Here is a 16,162-nt window from a genome sequence, read left to right on the forward strand (position 1 = left end):
CTTTTTTTATTCCAATCTGAGTCATGGCAATGTTCTTTGAGTCATCTGCCAGGCCTTAATCAAAATTTCACAATGTCCTTCCTATGTGAATGCTTCTGGCTTCTCCCTTACATTTTATTTTGGCAACAGAATATCCTTTGAAAAACATGGCTCCAAGGTTCTCCACACAGTTCCTTAGTCCCTCCTGTGATCTCCCTCTTCTCTTCGAGGGCCCTTGGCAAGGTCACCGACTCCCTTTGTCCTTCCTTCTTCCCTTGCCCGTTGTGTCACTTTCCTGCCTCCTTTCCTTGTATTATTTTCTCCACTGAAAGCTTCTTCCCCCTCTCAGTGCCCTTCCAGTCCCCAGGGGACAGTGGCTTCACTGGCTCAAAAAAGAAGTCCCCAGGCTGAGAAGCAGGCAGATGGCTCAGTGCCCTCCAACCCTGGACAGGTTCTGTAAAGCCTCAGGGCCTGTTTTCCGTACATTCAAATGGTTCTAAGTTCATATCCATAGTCGGTTTAAAAGCATTTAGATAAAAATCGTCCCACAGCATAGGTACATTCTACCTTCACATGGAAAGAATCCTACCATTACATAGAAAACTTCTTACCTGAAAGTAACTTTCGAAATGTTTAGCCATCAGAGGCTGGCAAAATAATAATACATTCGTTAAAAAGCATGAGGGGGTGGTGCGCCCGGGTGGCTCAGTTGGTTAAGCGACTGCCTTCGGCTCAGGTCCTGATCCTGGAGTCCCCGGATCGAGTCCCGCATCAGGCTCCCTGCTCGGCAGGGAGTCTGCTTCTCCCTCTGACCCTCTTCCCTCTCGTGCTCTCTATCTCTCGTTCTCTCTCTCTCTCAAATAAATAAATAAAATCTTAAAAAAAAAATAAAAAAAATAAAAAGCATGAGGGGGCTCTTTAAGTACAGTGTCTAGAGAATAAAAAAGCAGTTTACAGAATAATATGTGTAGTAGAACCCCTGCTTTAAAAAAAAACTATACTGGGGCGCCTGGGTGACTCAGTCGTTAAGCGTCTGCCTTCGGCTCAGGTCATGATCCCAGCGTCCCGGGATCAAGCCCCGCATCGGGCTCCCTGCTCCGCGGGAAGCCTGCTTCTCCCTCTCCCACTCCCCCTGCTTGTGTTCCCTCTCCTGCTGTCTCTCTCTCTGTCAAATAAATAAATAAATTCTTTTAAAAAAATAAATAAAAAGAAAATTTAAAAATCTATGCTATATGCTATGTGTTAGTACTATGTTACCTATTACACATAAATTTGTGTTGTGCTTAGAAACAATCTGAAAGGATATGGACCCCATGTAACAGTGGTTGCTTTGAGAGGAGGAGGGGCTGTAGGAAGGGAGAAAGGGAATTTTGATTTTTTCCATGCTTCTGAAATTGTCTGAAATTTTTACCAGCATTTCCTCAGCAATTAACACCAATTTTGAATAATTTGCGGGGGGAGCATCTTCTATATCCTGGACTAGAGCTTTAATGATATGTTTAAAATCTTGTGAAATAAATTACCTTAGAGTTTATTTATTAATATATAAGTATATATAAACTACAGTTTATATATTACTTATTAATCATCACTTTCCTTTCATTCCCCACTCACAAAATGTCATTTGTTTGTTAGTAAGTAAGTTAACAAACAAACTGACGGCTTTGCCCTGTGGAAAAATGAGAGCTGAGTTGACCACAGATTTTTGTTCTGGCCTCAGGTAGCAGTCTCCCTTCTCCCCACCTCCAACATCTCAACCACCCAAGCAAGCCCCAGCGGGTAGCCTCAAGAGAGGAAATGGGGTTAAAGGCTGAGGTGAGGCAGAGTACTGGGTCTCCTTTTCCCTTATGAGGTTCACATCAAAGAATGCTGTTTTACGTGATAAAGTCATGACCCAGAGAACAGGCCCAAATTCTGCCTTATAGACTATAGCTTCTGTAGAGGGAGTTTACGAAGTTATTTATTTTAAACCTGTCTTATTTGCTGCCAGCAAATTAGATGCACACGAAGTTTGCTATGGCAGGGGGAGGAACTTATGTCACCAAATGAAGCCATTTCTCTCAAAACTTACTCACTGACAGAATTTCTGTGAGTTTGTTTTGTTTATAGTTAGCTATGGTGATGTATGGGTTATTAAAGTGGTGAGATACACACATGTGTACACAGAATCCATTCACTACAGCCTCCCAGGATAAGCTGACACATCTTTGATAATAGATCCCCTGAACCCAATGCCCCAAAAGGAAATTAGTAAGAACAACTTGGGAATGTGATTTCCACCGTTTTCCCTCCTTCTACCGTCCAGCCTATTTTAAGACAACTGTATATAAACAGGCCTGTTGCCTGCATGACTCAGCCTCTGCTAATCACAGAGAACAGGAGTTTATTTGGTAGAAGAATCAGTCACTGTTCCTAAGCTCCTATGGCTATGGCTGGTGTAGGTGTTCTCTTCTGCCCAGGCATGAGAATTCAACAAAAATGACATAAAAATTATGTGTCAATTCTATGAATTTATGGGAAATTGGGCATTATTTTTTCCATAATGTTAGTGCATTTCTTGGGGGCAACATCAATGTGAAAATACTCAATTCTTGGGGCACCCAGGTGGCTCAGTTGGTTAAGCACCTGCCTTCAGCTGAGGTCATGATCCCAGAGTCCCAGGATCCAGCCCTGCATCAGGCTCCCTGCTCAATGGGAAATCTGCTTCTCCCTCAGCCCTTCAACCAGCTCATGCTCGCTCTCTCTCTCTCTCTCTCTCTCTCTCTGTCTCTTGCGCTCTCTCTCAAATGAATAAATAAAATCTTTTAAAAAAATAAAACAAATAGGGGTGGCTCAGTCGTTAAGCGTCTGGCTTCAGTTCAGGTCATGATCCCAGGGTCCTGGGATCAAGCCCCATATCAGCTCCTTGCTCAGCCAGGAGCCTGCGTCTCCCTCTGCCTGCCACTTCCCCTTCTTGCGTGCTCTCTCTCTCTCTCTGTCAAATAAAAAATAAATAAAATTAAAAATTAAAAAAATACTCAATTATTATTTTTAACAAGCATGTATTTAACGATGAGACATATTTATTTGTACATTTTCAGGGCCTGACTGCCATCAGCCTTACAGAAGCCCCATCATCTCTCACTCACTGCTCCAAGGCCTCCCAACTGGTCTCGCTGCTTCTGTTCTGGCCCCACGACAACTGGTTCTCTTCGTATGATGTAAAGCAATCACTTTAAAATGCAATGAAATAAGTCAGTCAGAGAAGGACAAATACCATATGATTTTACTCATATGTGGAATTTAAGAAACAAAACAAACAAGCAAATGGGGAAAAACAACTAGAGAAAGAGGGGCAAACCAAGAAATAGACTCTTAACTCTAGAGAACACACTGATGGTTACCAGAGGGGAGGTGGGCGGTGGAGGGGGGGAAATAGGTGATGGGGATGAAGGAGTGCCCTTGTTATGATGAGCACTGGGTGATGTATGAATAGCTACATTGTACACCTGAAACTCATATTACATTGTATACTAGCTGGAATTTGAATAAAAACTTAAAAAAATTTAAAAATAAAAACCAAGAATAAAAAAAAAAGAACGATAGAATCTGCCTGTTAAAACAACTGATCCTGGTGCTTTTATTTGTAATGGACATCTTTTAACATCTATTTATAGATGTTAAATAAATACATAAATACATAAATAAATAAATACATAAATAAAATGAAAATCAGGTCCAATCCCAACCTAGTTCACAAACCCTTCACTGGTTTACCACTGTATGTCAAATCAAACATGGTCTGGGCCTGGCTCCCTGTCCACCTTAGCATTTGGCATTGTCCCCCCTGCACTCCAGGCACACAGGCTCTCCCTTGCTTCAGAAACAACACCAGGCTCATCCTGCCTCAGTGCCAAAGCAGTGCCCACACCACTCTCCTCTGCCTGGGGGCTCATCTCTCTGCTTGTTCCCTGGGCCAGCACCTTCTCTTCCTTCTACTCAAAGCCTCCTCAAAATGCTTCCCCTGATGGATTTACCAAAGGGGCCCCTCCTTATTTTCCTTAACAGCTTCCTATTTGTGCCCTTTTAATACTTATCATACACATAATTACTTAACTGTCTCCCTTCCCAGGTGACTGAAAACTCCATGTGGGGATGGGCCATTAGAGCTTACATTGTGAATGCTTCCTTCAGGGACCCACCAGAGCCCCCAGAGGCTGAGGAACTGATGAAGATTCTTTTCTTGACCAAATTTGGGTCAGGTTGCTTAACCTTGTTCTAGACCCATCTGTGCACTTCCTTGCAAAGTCCAGTCTTAGCAAGAACCCTGCCAAGTCAGTTTAATTAGAACCCCCCACCCTCAACATCTGATGATCTTCAGCCAACTCCCAGGCAAAGTCCCATCACCCTGGCCTATCTTCAGTAAGAATGCTGTTGGGTTGGTTTAGCCAAATACCCCTGATCCCTGATGTTTCCTCCAAGTAATCTTCCATGCACTGACTCCCACCCTATTCCTTAGCTATAAATTCCCATGTGCCCATGCTGCATTCAAAGTTGAATCCAGTCTGTCTCCCCCACCTCAAAATTCCATCAAAGTGGTCCCCACATCTATCATGATGGTCCTAAATAAAGTCTGCCTTACCATCTTTAACAACTGTCACTGGATTTTTTTTTAATGTAAGTCCAGGTTATGAATGCCTACCATATCATCAGTGTGAGTCATCATTAGCAAAAATTGTGTTAAGGTTCTTGTTAACATTGTCAACTTTATTTCATTGGACAATTTGTTAATAGTAGTCTAAATCTTTTAACTCTTTTCCGTTGAATTCTGTAAGTAAAGATTTTAGGTCAACATCAAGGAAGTAGGACATAGGAAATGGCCAGCTTTGAGACAGAGGTGTTGTTTATGTTAATTTTCCATCAGTTTGAGGGGTGCAATCGCCAATTTTTCTAATGGAGTAAAGACCAGGGAGCATTTTGATAGGACAGGATATAGAAGTATGACTCAGCTCTCCCAAACCAAGTCTTTTCACAATGACCTCACTTTATTTGAAACAATGGGAATCCAGGATCACTGGCACATCTGTACTAAAAAATAATAAGGGAAATATTTTAACCTTCTCTTAAAAGTTTCTGTATCAACGTCTCCTTCCACTCATGCTTATGATCAGTGTGATTTTTTTTATGTATTCACACAAATAAAAGTATAAAACAATTTCTTTAGTTTTCAACAATAAAATTATTTGCATATTTGTAAAGATTTAGTCAAAGTCACACATGGAAATCATTATTTTATGAGAACCTAGATTCAAAATATAGAAAATTAAGCATAAATCTATTGCAAGACATACTTTATATTAGCTACATAATTCCATAGTTTTGAAACAAAATAGCCATGATTGTTGCTACTGACCAAAGGCTAAATATGATAAGGTTCTATTGTGAGTATCATGTAACTAATCAGTCAAACTGACACACACTTATTGAGCTTCTACTATGACCTTAGGAAGAAGTCATGGTCCCTCCCTTCAAGAAGCTTAAGTTTAAGGGGGAAAAGGTAGCACATAGGTTATTATATTTTACATTTATTACTTATTGAGTGCCTACTTACATGTATTAATTGCTCACTACTTCTAAGTTTTCCATTCATTTATTTTATTCATGTTCATATTTATAATTATATTCATATTTTATTTAATCCTCACCACAACCTATTAGGTATTTTAACTACATAGCAATTTAACATTTAAGAAAACAGGCTCAGAGCAGTTAATTGGCTTATCTACTTACACACAGCTGGTAAGTGGCAGGGCTAGGGTTCCTCCCAGATCTTCCTGATTCAAAGGCTCAGAACTTTTCCATCATAAAAAATGTGCTGTGGTCAGATACTATTCAGGGTCTTCGCAGGAATGCAAAATTAGACCTGACAATAAGATTAGAATGTGAATTTCATGAAGAATGGACTATGTCCATTTTAACCCCAAAACTCAGGACAGTGACTGGCACATAATCTGACCTTGATAAATTTTTTAATTAATTAATTAAGCTTTGAAACCAACAGATTCTAGCTCAGAGCAGAATATACAGAGGGAGATTGAAAAGATGACTCTTGGGTGGCTATAGGAGCCTCTAGATAGCTTACAAAGATCTGATGTAGGTGTATTTTTCTGGACAGAGGGAACACAGCCTTCATCAGACTTTCAAGGGACCATGACCTAAAGATATTTATAAACCACTGATATAATCTCTCCCCTTGATTTAAAATATGGGAAGAATAATGTTCAGAAAGCCAAGTGATTGTCCCAAGGTTATGCAGCTACACAAGGACTGGGTCTGAATGTAGAACATAGATACACAGATTATCTGATCTTTGAACTTCCAAAATGTCACCCATGAAAAGACAATGTGGTGTTGTAGGACTCAGCCATGAGCAAATCAGGCTTTCCTCTGAAATGGACACTCAGCTTTCCGACAGATGATAAAGGGCTATTTAGTCAGTATAGGCTCCTTGCTGAAACAAATAAACCCCAAATCTCAGGCACTTAACACAGTGAAAGCTTTATTTATTGCTCTCATCACACCTGATATGGGTGGTGAGGCTTTCCTCCAAGTGACAATTCAGGGACCCCAGTTTGTTTCATTGAATGGCCCCACCATCTTGGAGGCTTTTACTTTCAGGCGTGCAGATAAGAAGGAAAGAGGGCTTGGAGGGTCGTGGAAACTACGACAAGGCCTCACCGCCACCCACATTCCGTGGTTTCAACCAACTGCAGAAGAAGACTGAGAGACCCAATCTTCCTGAGCACCCAGTAGGGTAAGCCATCACGCTGGTTTGCCTGGGACTGTCCCAGTTTTAGCACCTGAAGTTCCATTTCCCAGGCCAGCTAGGAGAGTTGATCAGCCTAGTGCTGCAAGAAGTGGAAGTGGCTTGGGTGAACATCTAACAGCCACAGGATGTTTGATAGGGCCTAATAAATAGCATTATTTATCCAGAAATAAAATAAGAAAGATAGATGGGGGTCAAAATAGTCACCTTTTCTGGTGGGAAACCTAGATCAGGGAACAAGGCTTTTCTCTAGGGGAGAGGCTCCCTCATTCTGAACCCCAGAAGAGGTAGACTTTCCCACCTTGAGTAGTGCTAGACCTTTCACATGGGAAGCATGACGGGTGGAGCACAGGAGAAGTCCTATTTTCTGTGAGCAGGTCTACTGCCAAAAAGAAAAAGGAGCTAACCTTGTATACTCATTTTTCCCCAAATTTACCAAGGAGAGAAGCCACCCCATCTTCCTGAGGGATGAGGAGGGGGAGGGTGTGAGGGAAGGGGTGAGGGGAGGAAAAGGAAGTCCAGGCCATTATAATAAATGATCTCCCCTCAGAAAGAAGGAAACATCAGCCAGAGGAAAAAGCATTCCCATGTAGTGAGGAACAGACCATGGAGTCTAATTGTGTGACTTGCACTGAGGGCACCCAGGACTTCAGCCCAGGAGAACTCAAGGTGACAGGACTGGAATGTTACTGTACTTTAGTTGGAGAAAGATGCATGAAGAGCATAGACCAGAAAATAGAAAATGGAATCTAGGGGCGCCTGGGTGGCTCAGTTGGTTGGGCGTCTGCCTTCAGCTCAGGTCATGATCTCGGGGTCCTGGGGTCGAGCTCCACCTCGGGCTCTCTGCTAGGTGGGGAGCCTGCTTCTCTCTCTCCCTCTGTGTTCTCCCTCTTGCTCTCTCTCAACTAACTAAATAAATCAAAAAAGAAAAAGAAAAAGAAAGAAAATGGAATCTAGAACATGAAAGACTGGATGTGGCCACCTTAGCATGCTCTAGTTGTTGAGAGAGAGAGGGAGGAAGCTTTTAGGGCCTCCTAAAAATTGACATTGTGGAGCCAATTTCTCTTGTTTTGTACCACTAATAAACGGTTGTTCCTCCTCCTCCTCTAGCACCACTCCTACCACTACCACCACTGGAATATTTTTCACTGTAAGTTCAAGAATCAGCATTCTGGTTTGTATGTTTCAATCTCTGTATCTTCAGTTAACACAGAGTCCCAGAGAAGGAGAACCTCCATCAGTATAGGACAAATCAGGTTCTGCGTCTGAAGGCTGAAGATGAGGCCTTGGGCCCCCATGAGTTCCCATGGGATAAATGCCACTTTGAAAGTCCCCTTGAGGTGCCCATGTGGTTCAGTCATTTAAGCGTCCAACTCTTGATTCTGGCTCAGGTCATGATCTCTGGGTCACGAGATCAAGCCACATGTCAAGTTTCATGCTGGGTATGGAGCCTGCTTAGGATTCCCTCTCTCCCTCTGCCCCTCTCTCCCTCCCAGTCCTACTTGCACATGCTCTCTCTCTCTAAAAAAAAAAGAGAAAGAAAGAAGGAAGGAAGGAAAGGAAATGAAAGGAAAAGGAAAAGGAAAAAAGGAAGCCCTTGATAGCCACCCAGCAGCTCTCTGAGGGGATACCCCACTGGACCACGCAGGGACCAAGCGTTTCCTTCGAACTGACATTATCACAGAGTGCAGAACTGTAAGAAAATGAATTCCAGTTCTAGACCAAAAAGAGATTGTCAACTGCACAAATACCATCTGGAGGTAATAAATGCTACGGTGTATGATGGGGGTGGGGAGAGGGAGAAGGCGAGGAGGACTAACTGGGTGCCTGACTTGTTTTGCCAGGTCCTACATACTTATTTTAAACGAAAAGAATAACCAGGGAACAGGTGTGGGGAGGTTAAGTAAATTGACCAGACTCATAACTAGTAGCTCTGAAAGATGGTGTCCAACCCCAGACCCATCTAGTTTGAAGAGTAATAATAACAACAAAAGGACATACTCAGTATAAAGGTAGATACAAGTGCCCTTGTAATAAGACTTGGAAATTAGAATGCATAGTTACCTAACAGAAACTCTCTCCTCAAGTTGTTTTTCAAACATTCAGTAGATACACACTGTTTGGAATCATTTTTCAGTCCTGCATGAAGGCAAAGACATAATGAGCTCAACGAGAAACTCTGGGATAAAGGGAGTCTATGGAGCATACTTCCTGATCCTGTCTCTGACCCGGCATGCATGGGAACGAGTGCTGGGAGAAGTGATAGAGACTCAGTTTTTACATGACTTGGTCTTGCCTTTGCTTGCTCTTGGATTTTGAAAACAGATTACATTCCAAATTAAAATGGCCACACTGCTGCTTATTAAATATTCACTTTTTATAAACTGACAACAGGAAAGATTCAATATTTGCATTGCTTTTTGAAAGAGCCCCTCACTGGAGCATGTGACCAGAACCTTCCTCCTGGGCCAGAGGATGAGATGAAATGAGTCTTTTTTTGGTGCGGATCTTGAGAACGTTGGCTTAACTGGGCTAGGGAGCCACCTTGGTTAATGCCAAAGTTGCACCCACACGTGGACCTCTGATTTTCCTTATTCCTTATCTCTCACCAGTGTTCCACTAAGTATAGGCATCTGGCCATGTAGGGTAGAATCTCCTGGGATGAATTTTCAAAATGCATCAGCATTAAATTTTTTTTTTGTAAACTTTAGGGTTGAGAATCACTGTTTTAACCAAGATGGTCTTTGTAGAAAAGCTGCCTTAAGCCTCACCTTGACTCAGAGTTTGGACTTTTTCTTGTGAGCACTGGGGAAGCACTAAAGGGATTAAAGCAGAGAAAAGACAAGGTCACATTTTGCACTGTAAAAGATTAGTGCAGGTGCAGTGTGGAGAACGGACTGCTTGGACAAAGAAGACCAGACACGAGGCTGTGGTCCAGGTGAGAGAGAGTGCTGACCTGATGTGGAGCAGTAGCAGTGGATGGATTTGCCAGGCATCTAGGGGCAAGAATCAACAGAGCCTGGGGGCTCATTGCGGGGAGGGGAGGGAGGTCAACATGGGCTGGAGAGAGAGAAATTCAAGATGAACTTCGTATGTTTGGAGTGGGATGACTAACATGAGCAGCACACGTTACTGTTGAAGTCAGATTATACCCCACCCACTCTGATACTTAGGGTTTCTCAAATACACTATACTTCTTCCATCTGTATGAGATCAATTAAGTGATAGAGTTTTGTTTCTTCTATTTTACAATTAACAAAAGGGTATTCTTTGAAAAAAATTTGGCTTGGGGGGCTTGGTAATATAAACTCAATTAAAACAATACATTGAGGTTCCTACTGAAATTATTTCTCTATTTAAGTTCTCTGAAAGGTTGAACACGGAACCAAAGCTTCATCTTTCATGCCATAGGACTGAAAATACTATCTCCTAACTTGAAATTTGGAAGTAAGAACCATCTTTTTAAAATCATTGGCAAGTCATCTCTTCCTTTTCCTCTCTGTCTTACTCCCTCTATCCTAGATTCTCTTGGGAAGCTTTATTTGGAGATTTTTAGTCCACAGATGGGTGAGACCTGCCTGGACCTGGAGGAATTTAGAGGAGACAGAGTGTAGAAATAGTCATAAGGAAGAGGTAAAATCTGATCACTTCGTTTTTCAGTTTTATTCTTTATATTTACAGTGGCTTCTTCTTGATTACAAAATAATAATGAATTATTATCATTATTAGAAATTCAAATGGTACTGGAAAGTATGACACAGAAAGGGGAAAATAATCTGTCATCTCAGCCTCAGAGATAACCATGTTAACGGTTTGGTATATACTCTTCCAGATTCCTGCCTAACATAGGATTAAGGTTAAGAATGAGCCAGGCATTGAGTGGGAGACTAGGGCTGAGGGAGCATATGTTCTTAAGAGAATGCTGGACCTGGTGGAGATGCTGGAGACTCCATATGTGCTAGAGGAAGGCATGGGAGGTGAACATGGCAAGTGGTAAAGGTGGTAACAGGCAGGGACATTTCAGAGCCCTGTGCGCATGTGCACATGCGCTGGTACAGGTACACACTTGTGCACCTTTTAAAGATATTGGATCAGGGGCGCCTGGGTGGCTCAGATGGTTAAGCGTCTGCCTTCAGCTCAGGTCATGATCCCAGGGTCCTGGGATCGAGTCCTGCATCGGGCTCCCTGCTCCTTGGGAGCCTGCTTCTCCCTCTGCCTCTCTCTCTGTCTCTCATGAATAAATAAATAAAATCTGTAAAAACCAAAGATATTGGATACTATGGATTCTCTTCCCAAACTTGTCTTTTTTACATAGAGATCTTCCTACATCAGTACATTTAGAAATAGTTCATCACCTTAAAAAAAGCTATACAGCACTCTATTATTTGGATGTACAAAGTTCGTTGAACCCATCCACTATGGATGTGAGTAGTTTCCAATTTTTGCAATGAAAAGCAAGTGGACATTGCTAAGTAAATACCCATAGAAGAATTTCTGATGGCTTAATTTCTAGGATTGATATTGCTAGGTCAAAGGCTATGCATATTTAAAATTTTGCTTTACCTAGTGTGTACTAGATTGACTTATTTCCTTATTCCCTTACATTTGTTGCCAATATGATGGGGGAAAAAATCTCATTTAAAATTTTATTTTAATTATTATTGAGGTTGAACACATTTTCCTATCTTTCTTGCCTATAGGTATTTATTCCATGAATTATCAGTTCACACCTTTTGTAACTGAATGCTTTAGGTCAACTGCATCTCCAGGCCAATAAAAATGTCACTGTAGAGTTTGTGCTGTCATTTAAGTAGACATTTGCTGTGTTGGTGAAACAATGAAAGTCAGCAACCTTTAGTATCTTGGAGTCATTTGGGCGCCTTTCAGTTTTTATTAAAATTGTAGGGCTTTTAATTTCTTTTATAACTAGCTGTATTTGTTTCTGTCCTTTTTCTTTTAACCTGTACCTCCCGATCTGTGGACCTCAAAATTCTTAATTTTTACCAATTTAATCTTTGAAAGAAGAAATTTTAAAAGGCCTTGTGGAATGCTTTGGGCTCCACACTTTCATTTTCTATTTATGGATTTATGATTTTTCTGGGAAGGAGACACATCTTTCCTTTTGAATATGGTCTGTCTTCCTATTTAGACTTCACAGTTCTTCATCAGCAACCAGAAGAATTTGTGCCACTAGAAATCCAAATTAGTTCACATGTCTGTTCCAACTAGCTTTGGACTGAAAAACACCAGATTTCCCCCCAGCATTCTTTATACTTAGTCTGTAGCTGGACAAAATGAAATAGTAAGTGTTCCTAAGAATTGTGTCCCAGGCTGCTTTCCGGATCATCAGGGTTAAGAAAGAAAAACAAGGTAAGGAATTTTAAATACAAATGTAAGGAGGGATTAGAGTCATAGATTTGAGATGTTTAGAGATCGTAGAATCATGGAATTTGAAATGCCCTTTTGATAACGCACAAACCAGCTCCCTTGTTTTATGGGTGAGACCCAGAAGGGTCACGTGTGCTGCCTGACCTTGTCCAGCGAGGGTGTAGCAGAACTAAACTGCAGGTTTCCTGACTCCTGGTCCAGAGTCTTTCTTCTTCTTCTATGCTGTCTCTTTTTCTTATCTAACTGGAGGAAGAACTTTACTTAGAAGATTCATAACATTATTAATTCCAAAAGTCACGTTAGTGATCCTATGTCAGAAGGGAAGAAACTGAGACTCAGAGAGATGAAGTCACTCTCTCAGGGTCACCAATCATACGGCACAGATGACATGCTTTCTCTTTGCCAAAGATGGCTCTCTCTTCCAAATCATCCTGGCATCCTGCACCAGGGATGGTCCCAGTCCTCAGAGCAGGTGGGAACATTTTTCAGTGTCAGACTGTGGTGGTTTCCCTCAGAAGTGAAGTGATAAGAGACTCCTTGTTGCCAGAGCTCTGAGAAGGTGTTAGTCTCTGTCCCTTAAGGTAGTCTAACCCTCCACCTTGTCTTACTGAAAATAAATTATCCTCACTGGTCCTATTGGTCCTATATCCTTACGGAATATTGTGTAAATTCAGAGTAGGTGTATTTATTTTCTTCAAGTAATAAAATATTTCACTGCTTTCCTACTGTTTAAGTTAGGTTCTTTTGTTTACAAGGAATACTGATATAAGCTAGCTTGAGACGGGGGTTTTATTGTAGGAACTGAGACAACTCCAAAGATTGAGACAGCCTGAGGAACTGGTCAGCTCCAGGGACCCACTGCTTTCTCCATCCCTTTCTTATGGCTTCTTGCTTCTGCTTGTGCTTGTGCTCATTTCTCCTCTACCTAATTGGCTGATACTGCTTGTCAGACGTTTCTGAACTTTCTTAACTCTGGCTCGCTCATAATGTTCCTGACTCTCTCTCAGAGCATCCTCACCATTTCTACTCTTATTGATATAGGCTCCTTTCTTCGTTTCCTAGTTCCAGTTCTTGAAAGATAGGGAATCTCATTGGCTTAGCTCATCTTGTTGCACTAGAACATAAGTCACAGTTACCCTCCAGATTATGGGATTGGCTGTCTGTTGGTCAGGTTGCCCATCCCAGTGCCAATGGGTTGTGCACAAAGAAGGGTTCCATTACATGGCATTGCCTGCCAAATTTAGAGTCTGCTAGTGGGTCAGTTTCTTTCAAAGGGGCTGAGAAGTCTAATGCCTCTGCTTTTTTCTTCTTTTTAATTAAGATTCAAGTATCATGGAAGTGAATGTTAATTGGTATCTTTTGTCAATTTGGGGGGAATTATAAAAATGTGTTATTCAGGAATTCTTTCAGCTATCTAACAATGAGTTCTGTCAATACTTATAATTCCCCAACTATGGGCTGGTTGACTCTTTTCCAAGTACTTGTATTGGGTTCCACTCCCTTGTAACTGAAATTTCCATGTGTCTTTGCCAGAAAATGAACCCATGCGCCTTGGCCTCTGAGCTTTGTCCTGAGAGTGTCTTGGGATTTTTACATTCTTGACCTGGCCCATTCCTTGATGATAACTTTACTGCACCCAAATCTTATTCTCATATGTCAACCATATTTTATGGCCCATCTGATAGGAATTAGGATCTTGGGAGGGTGCCTGGAGTTGAGTAGATATGCAGAAAAAAAGAATTAATCTTTACTGAGCATCTACCATGAACCTGGTGGGAACATTCTCATTTTGTAGTTGAGGAAGCAGAGATTCAGAGAAGATCAGACACTTGCCCAATGACACACAGCAAGCAGGTAGTAGGGCTAGAATTTAACCCAGATCTACCTAATTCTAAATCTTTGGAATCTCTTTGTATCATACCTTGAAGTTGGGTGTTTTGAAGGGGCGGGAAGAGGAGGCTATTCTAGGTGAGGAAAATAGAGACCATCACAGGTAAAGGTATAGAGGCAGGCAAATAGGAAGTGATGCAGAAACTCTCGACAGGAGTGGCAGATTCCTGTAGGAGAGAGAGGGAGATTAAATGTCAGAGGCAGCCAGATTCTTGCACAATATAAAGGCCAGGCTAGGGTATAACTGACATTTTTGGAGGCCCTGGGGAGTCACTAACAGTGAAGCATGACGTGACCACGGCAGCTGTTTAGATTAGAAGGATTAGTCTGGAGACAGGTGTCAGAAGGACTGCAATAGGAAAAGACTCGAGGTGATTTAGGCATGCATAGCTATGGTGGGCCCCTGTAATCTTAGGCCATGTCTCACAGCTGGCCTCATCATCTCAAGCAGGGACCCCTTTCAAGTCCTCTACCTCCTCCTCTTCTCTGTGACAATCACAAGCTTGCAACCGTCAGTCCTCTGGGAACTGAGCTCTCCTATAAAGCATCACCTTTGATGGAGAGAAATGCTGTTCATCTCTCATAAGGTATATCCAATCTGAAGCTTCCAAGTGTTGCATTTTTTTAATTATTGTTTTTAAAAACAGAACTACTCCAAAGGGTAGTGAGCACTGGGAAGCTGAGGCTGTGGTCTAAATTTCCCCTGAAAGTCTTAACCACTGGTGAGATTTTGTATATGTATCAATCATACCATTTCCATCCTTGTTCTCTGTTCCTGTCACTCCAAGTGTGAGAAGAGATGGACAATTGAGATAAAGGAGAAGTTCCTAGGACTTTACCTTCTATTTCTCCTTTTTCTTTTCTATAGTAAAATTACCATGAAATTATTTAAAAGAAGTTGCAGGCAGTCTGGCTAAGCTACTTGTGGATTTGTCTTAGGAAGAGGGAAAATTGGTAAATTTTATTTTCTTCCCTGACTTTTGCAGCTATTGAGGCTACTTCTAAAGTCCAGGCATGCCAACAAAATAATGTGGGCACTGAAACAAGTCTTTCTGTCCCTAGAGATTAAGTAACAAGTTTGGAGGTGAGCCTGTTTGTCAGTTTTATCACTGAGAAGACTGAAGAAGAGGGAGTTTAACCCCTAGACCCCGAGGGGTCCTGTAATAATATAGGTGGAAATCCAGTGGATAAAAATGGTGACAGGATGACCTCCTTTCCTTTTGCCCCAGGCTAAACTTGGAGCCTCTCTTCCCTGAAATAGCTCGTCATAAAACAAACTTACAACCTTGACAAAACAGAGGAAGAAGTCCTCTGTGCAAAAGTTAAACTGGTGATTCCTCCCACTCAATGAAATATTAATGAAACCAAATCAAAAACCTTAATTGGTCACCCTCAATGTGTGACACACTATGCTAAGAGCCAACACTGAAACTTTTTCCTTAAGTTTAGGGACAGAGAATTTTTGTCCTGTCATAGCAACAGTCAGTATTGAAGCAGAGGTGAGTTGTTAAAATTTTAAATTCTATTTAACAACTCCAAGGACACACTCTTCACCCAGTGGTTTCTCTGCTGAGTGCTGAAGTCAGCTCATGCATTCTCTGGTTAAAGCATAGGCCATTCGATGTTTCAGACAATACAAGACCTGTGGATTCCTAAAAAAGCTGCATTTTCAGGGGACTTTCTGGATGCGAAAGCAGGCACTGGCCATCAAGTCATGGGGTTTGCTGTCAGACCTGGAAGAAGGCCAGATGCTGTGGGTGATCCTTAAACCAACTCCGTAGGGGGTCTGGAGGCTAGGATCACCATATTCTCCTCTTGATTCCATCCCAGATAGATTGGGTGGATGTAAGGGTTAAGAGTTTTAGGTAGGAATTGTGAAAAATAGGATCTATTCAACGTAATGGAGTTGGTCCAGACAAGCTTTGTGCACAGTTCTGTTGGTATCTAGTTCTAATCCGGGGTAGTTGTGATGGTCATATCTATGATTTGTATTTCTAGGAATTCCAGGATCCAGGGCAGAATGGCCACAGTAGATCTGTTGATGATAGGTGTTTAAGCTCCCTGGAAAACAGTGGGAATTTGGGGATTCTTGAACAAAAA

General features: G+C 41.7%; 1 long non-coding RNA gene across 1 annotated transcript; it reads right to left on the reverse strand.

Moving 5' to 3' along the window:
- Positions 1-5,693: 5,693 nt before the first annotated feature.
- Positions 5,694-14,533, reverse strand: LOC141374877 (uncharacterized). Its single transcript, XR_012382046.1, has 3 exons — positions 14,094-14,533; positions 8,849-8,923; positions 5,694-5,881 (listed from the first exon to the last, which is right to left on the reverse strand). It is a non-coding gene; the product is annotated as an uncharacterized lncRNA (long non-coding RNA).
- Positions 14,534-16,162: the final 1,629 nt, after the last annotated feature.

Source organism: Callorhinus ursinus, unplaced genomic scaffold (assembly GCF_003265705.2).
Source record: "Callorhinus ursinus isolate GAN/ISIS: 27379988/994484 unplaced genomic scaffold, GSC_fseal_2.0 scaffold23, whole genome shotgun sequence".
Classification (NCBI taxonomy): domain Eukaryota; kingdom Metazoa; phylum Chordata; class Mammalia; order Carnivora; family Otariidae; genus Callorhinus; species Callorhinus ursinus.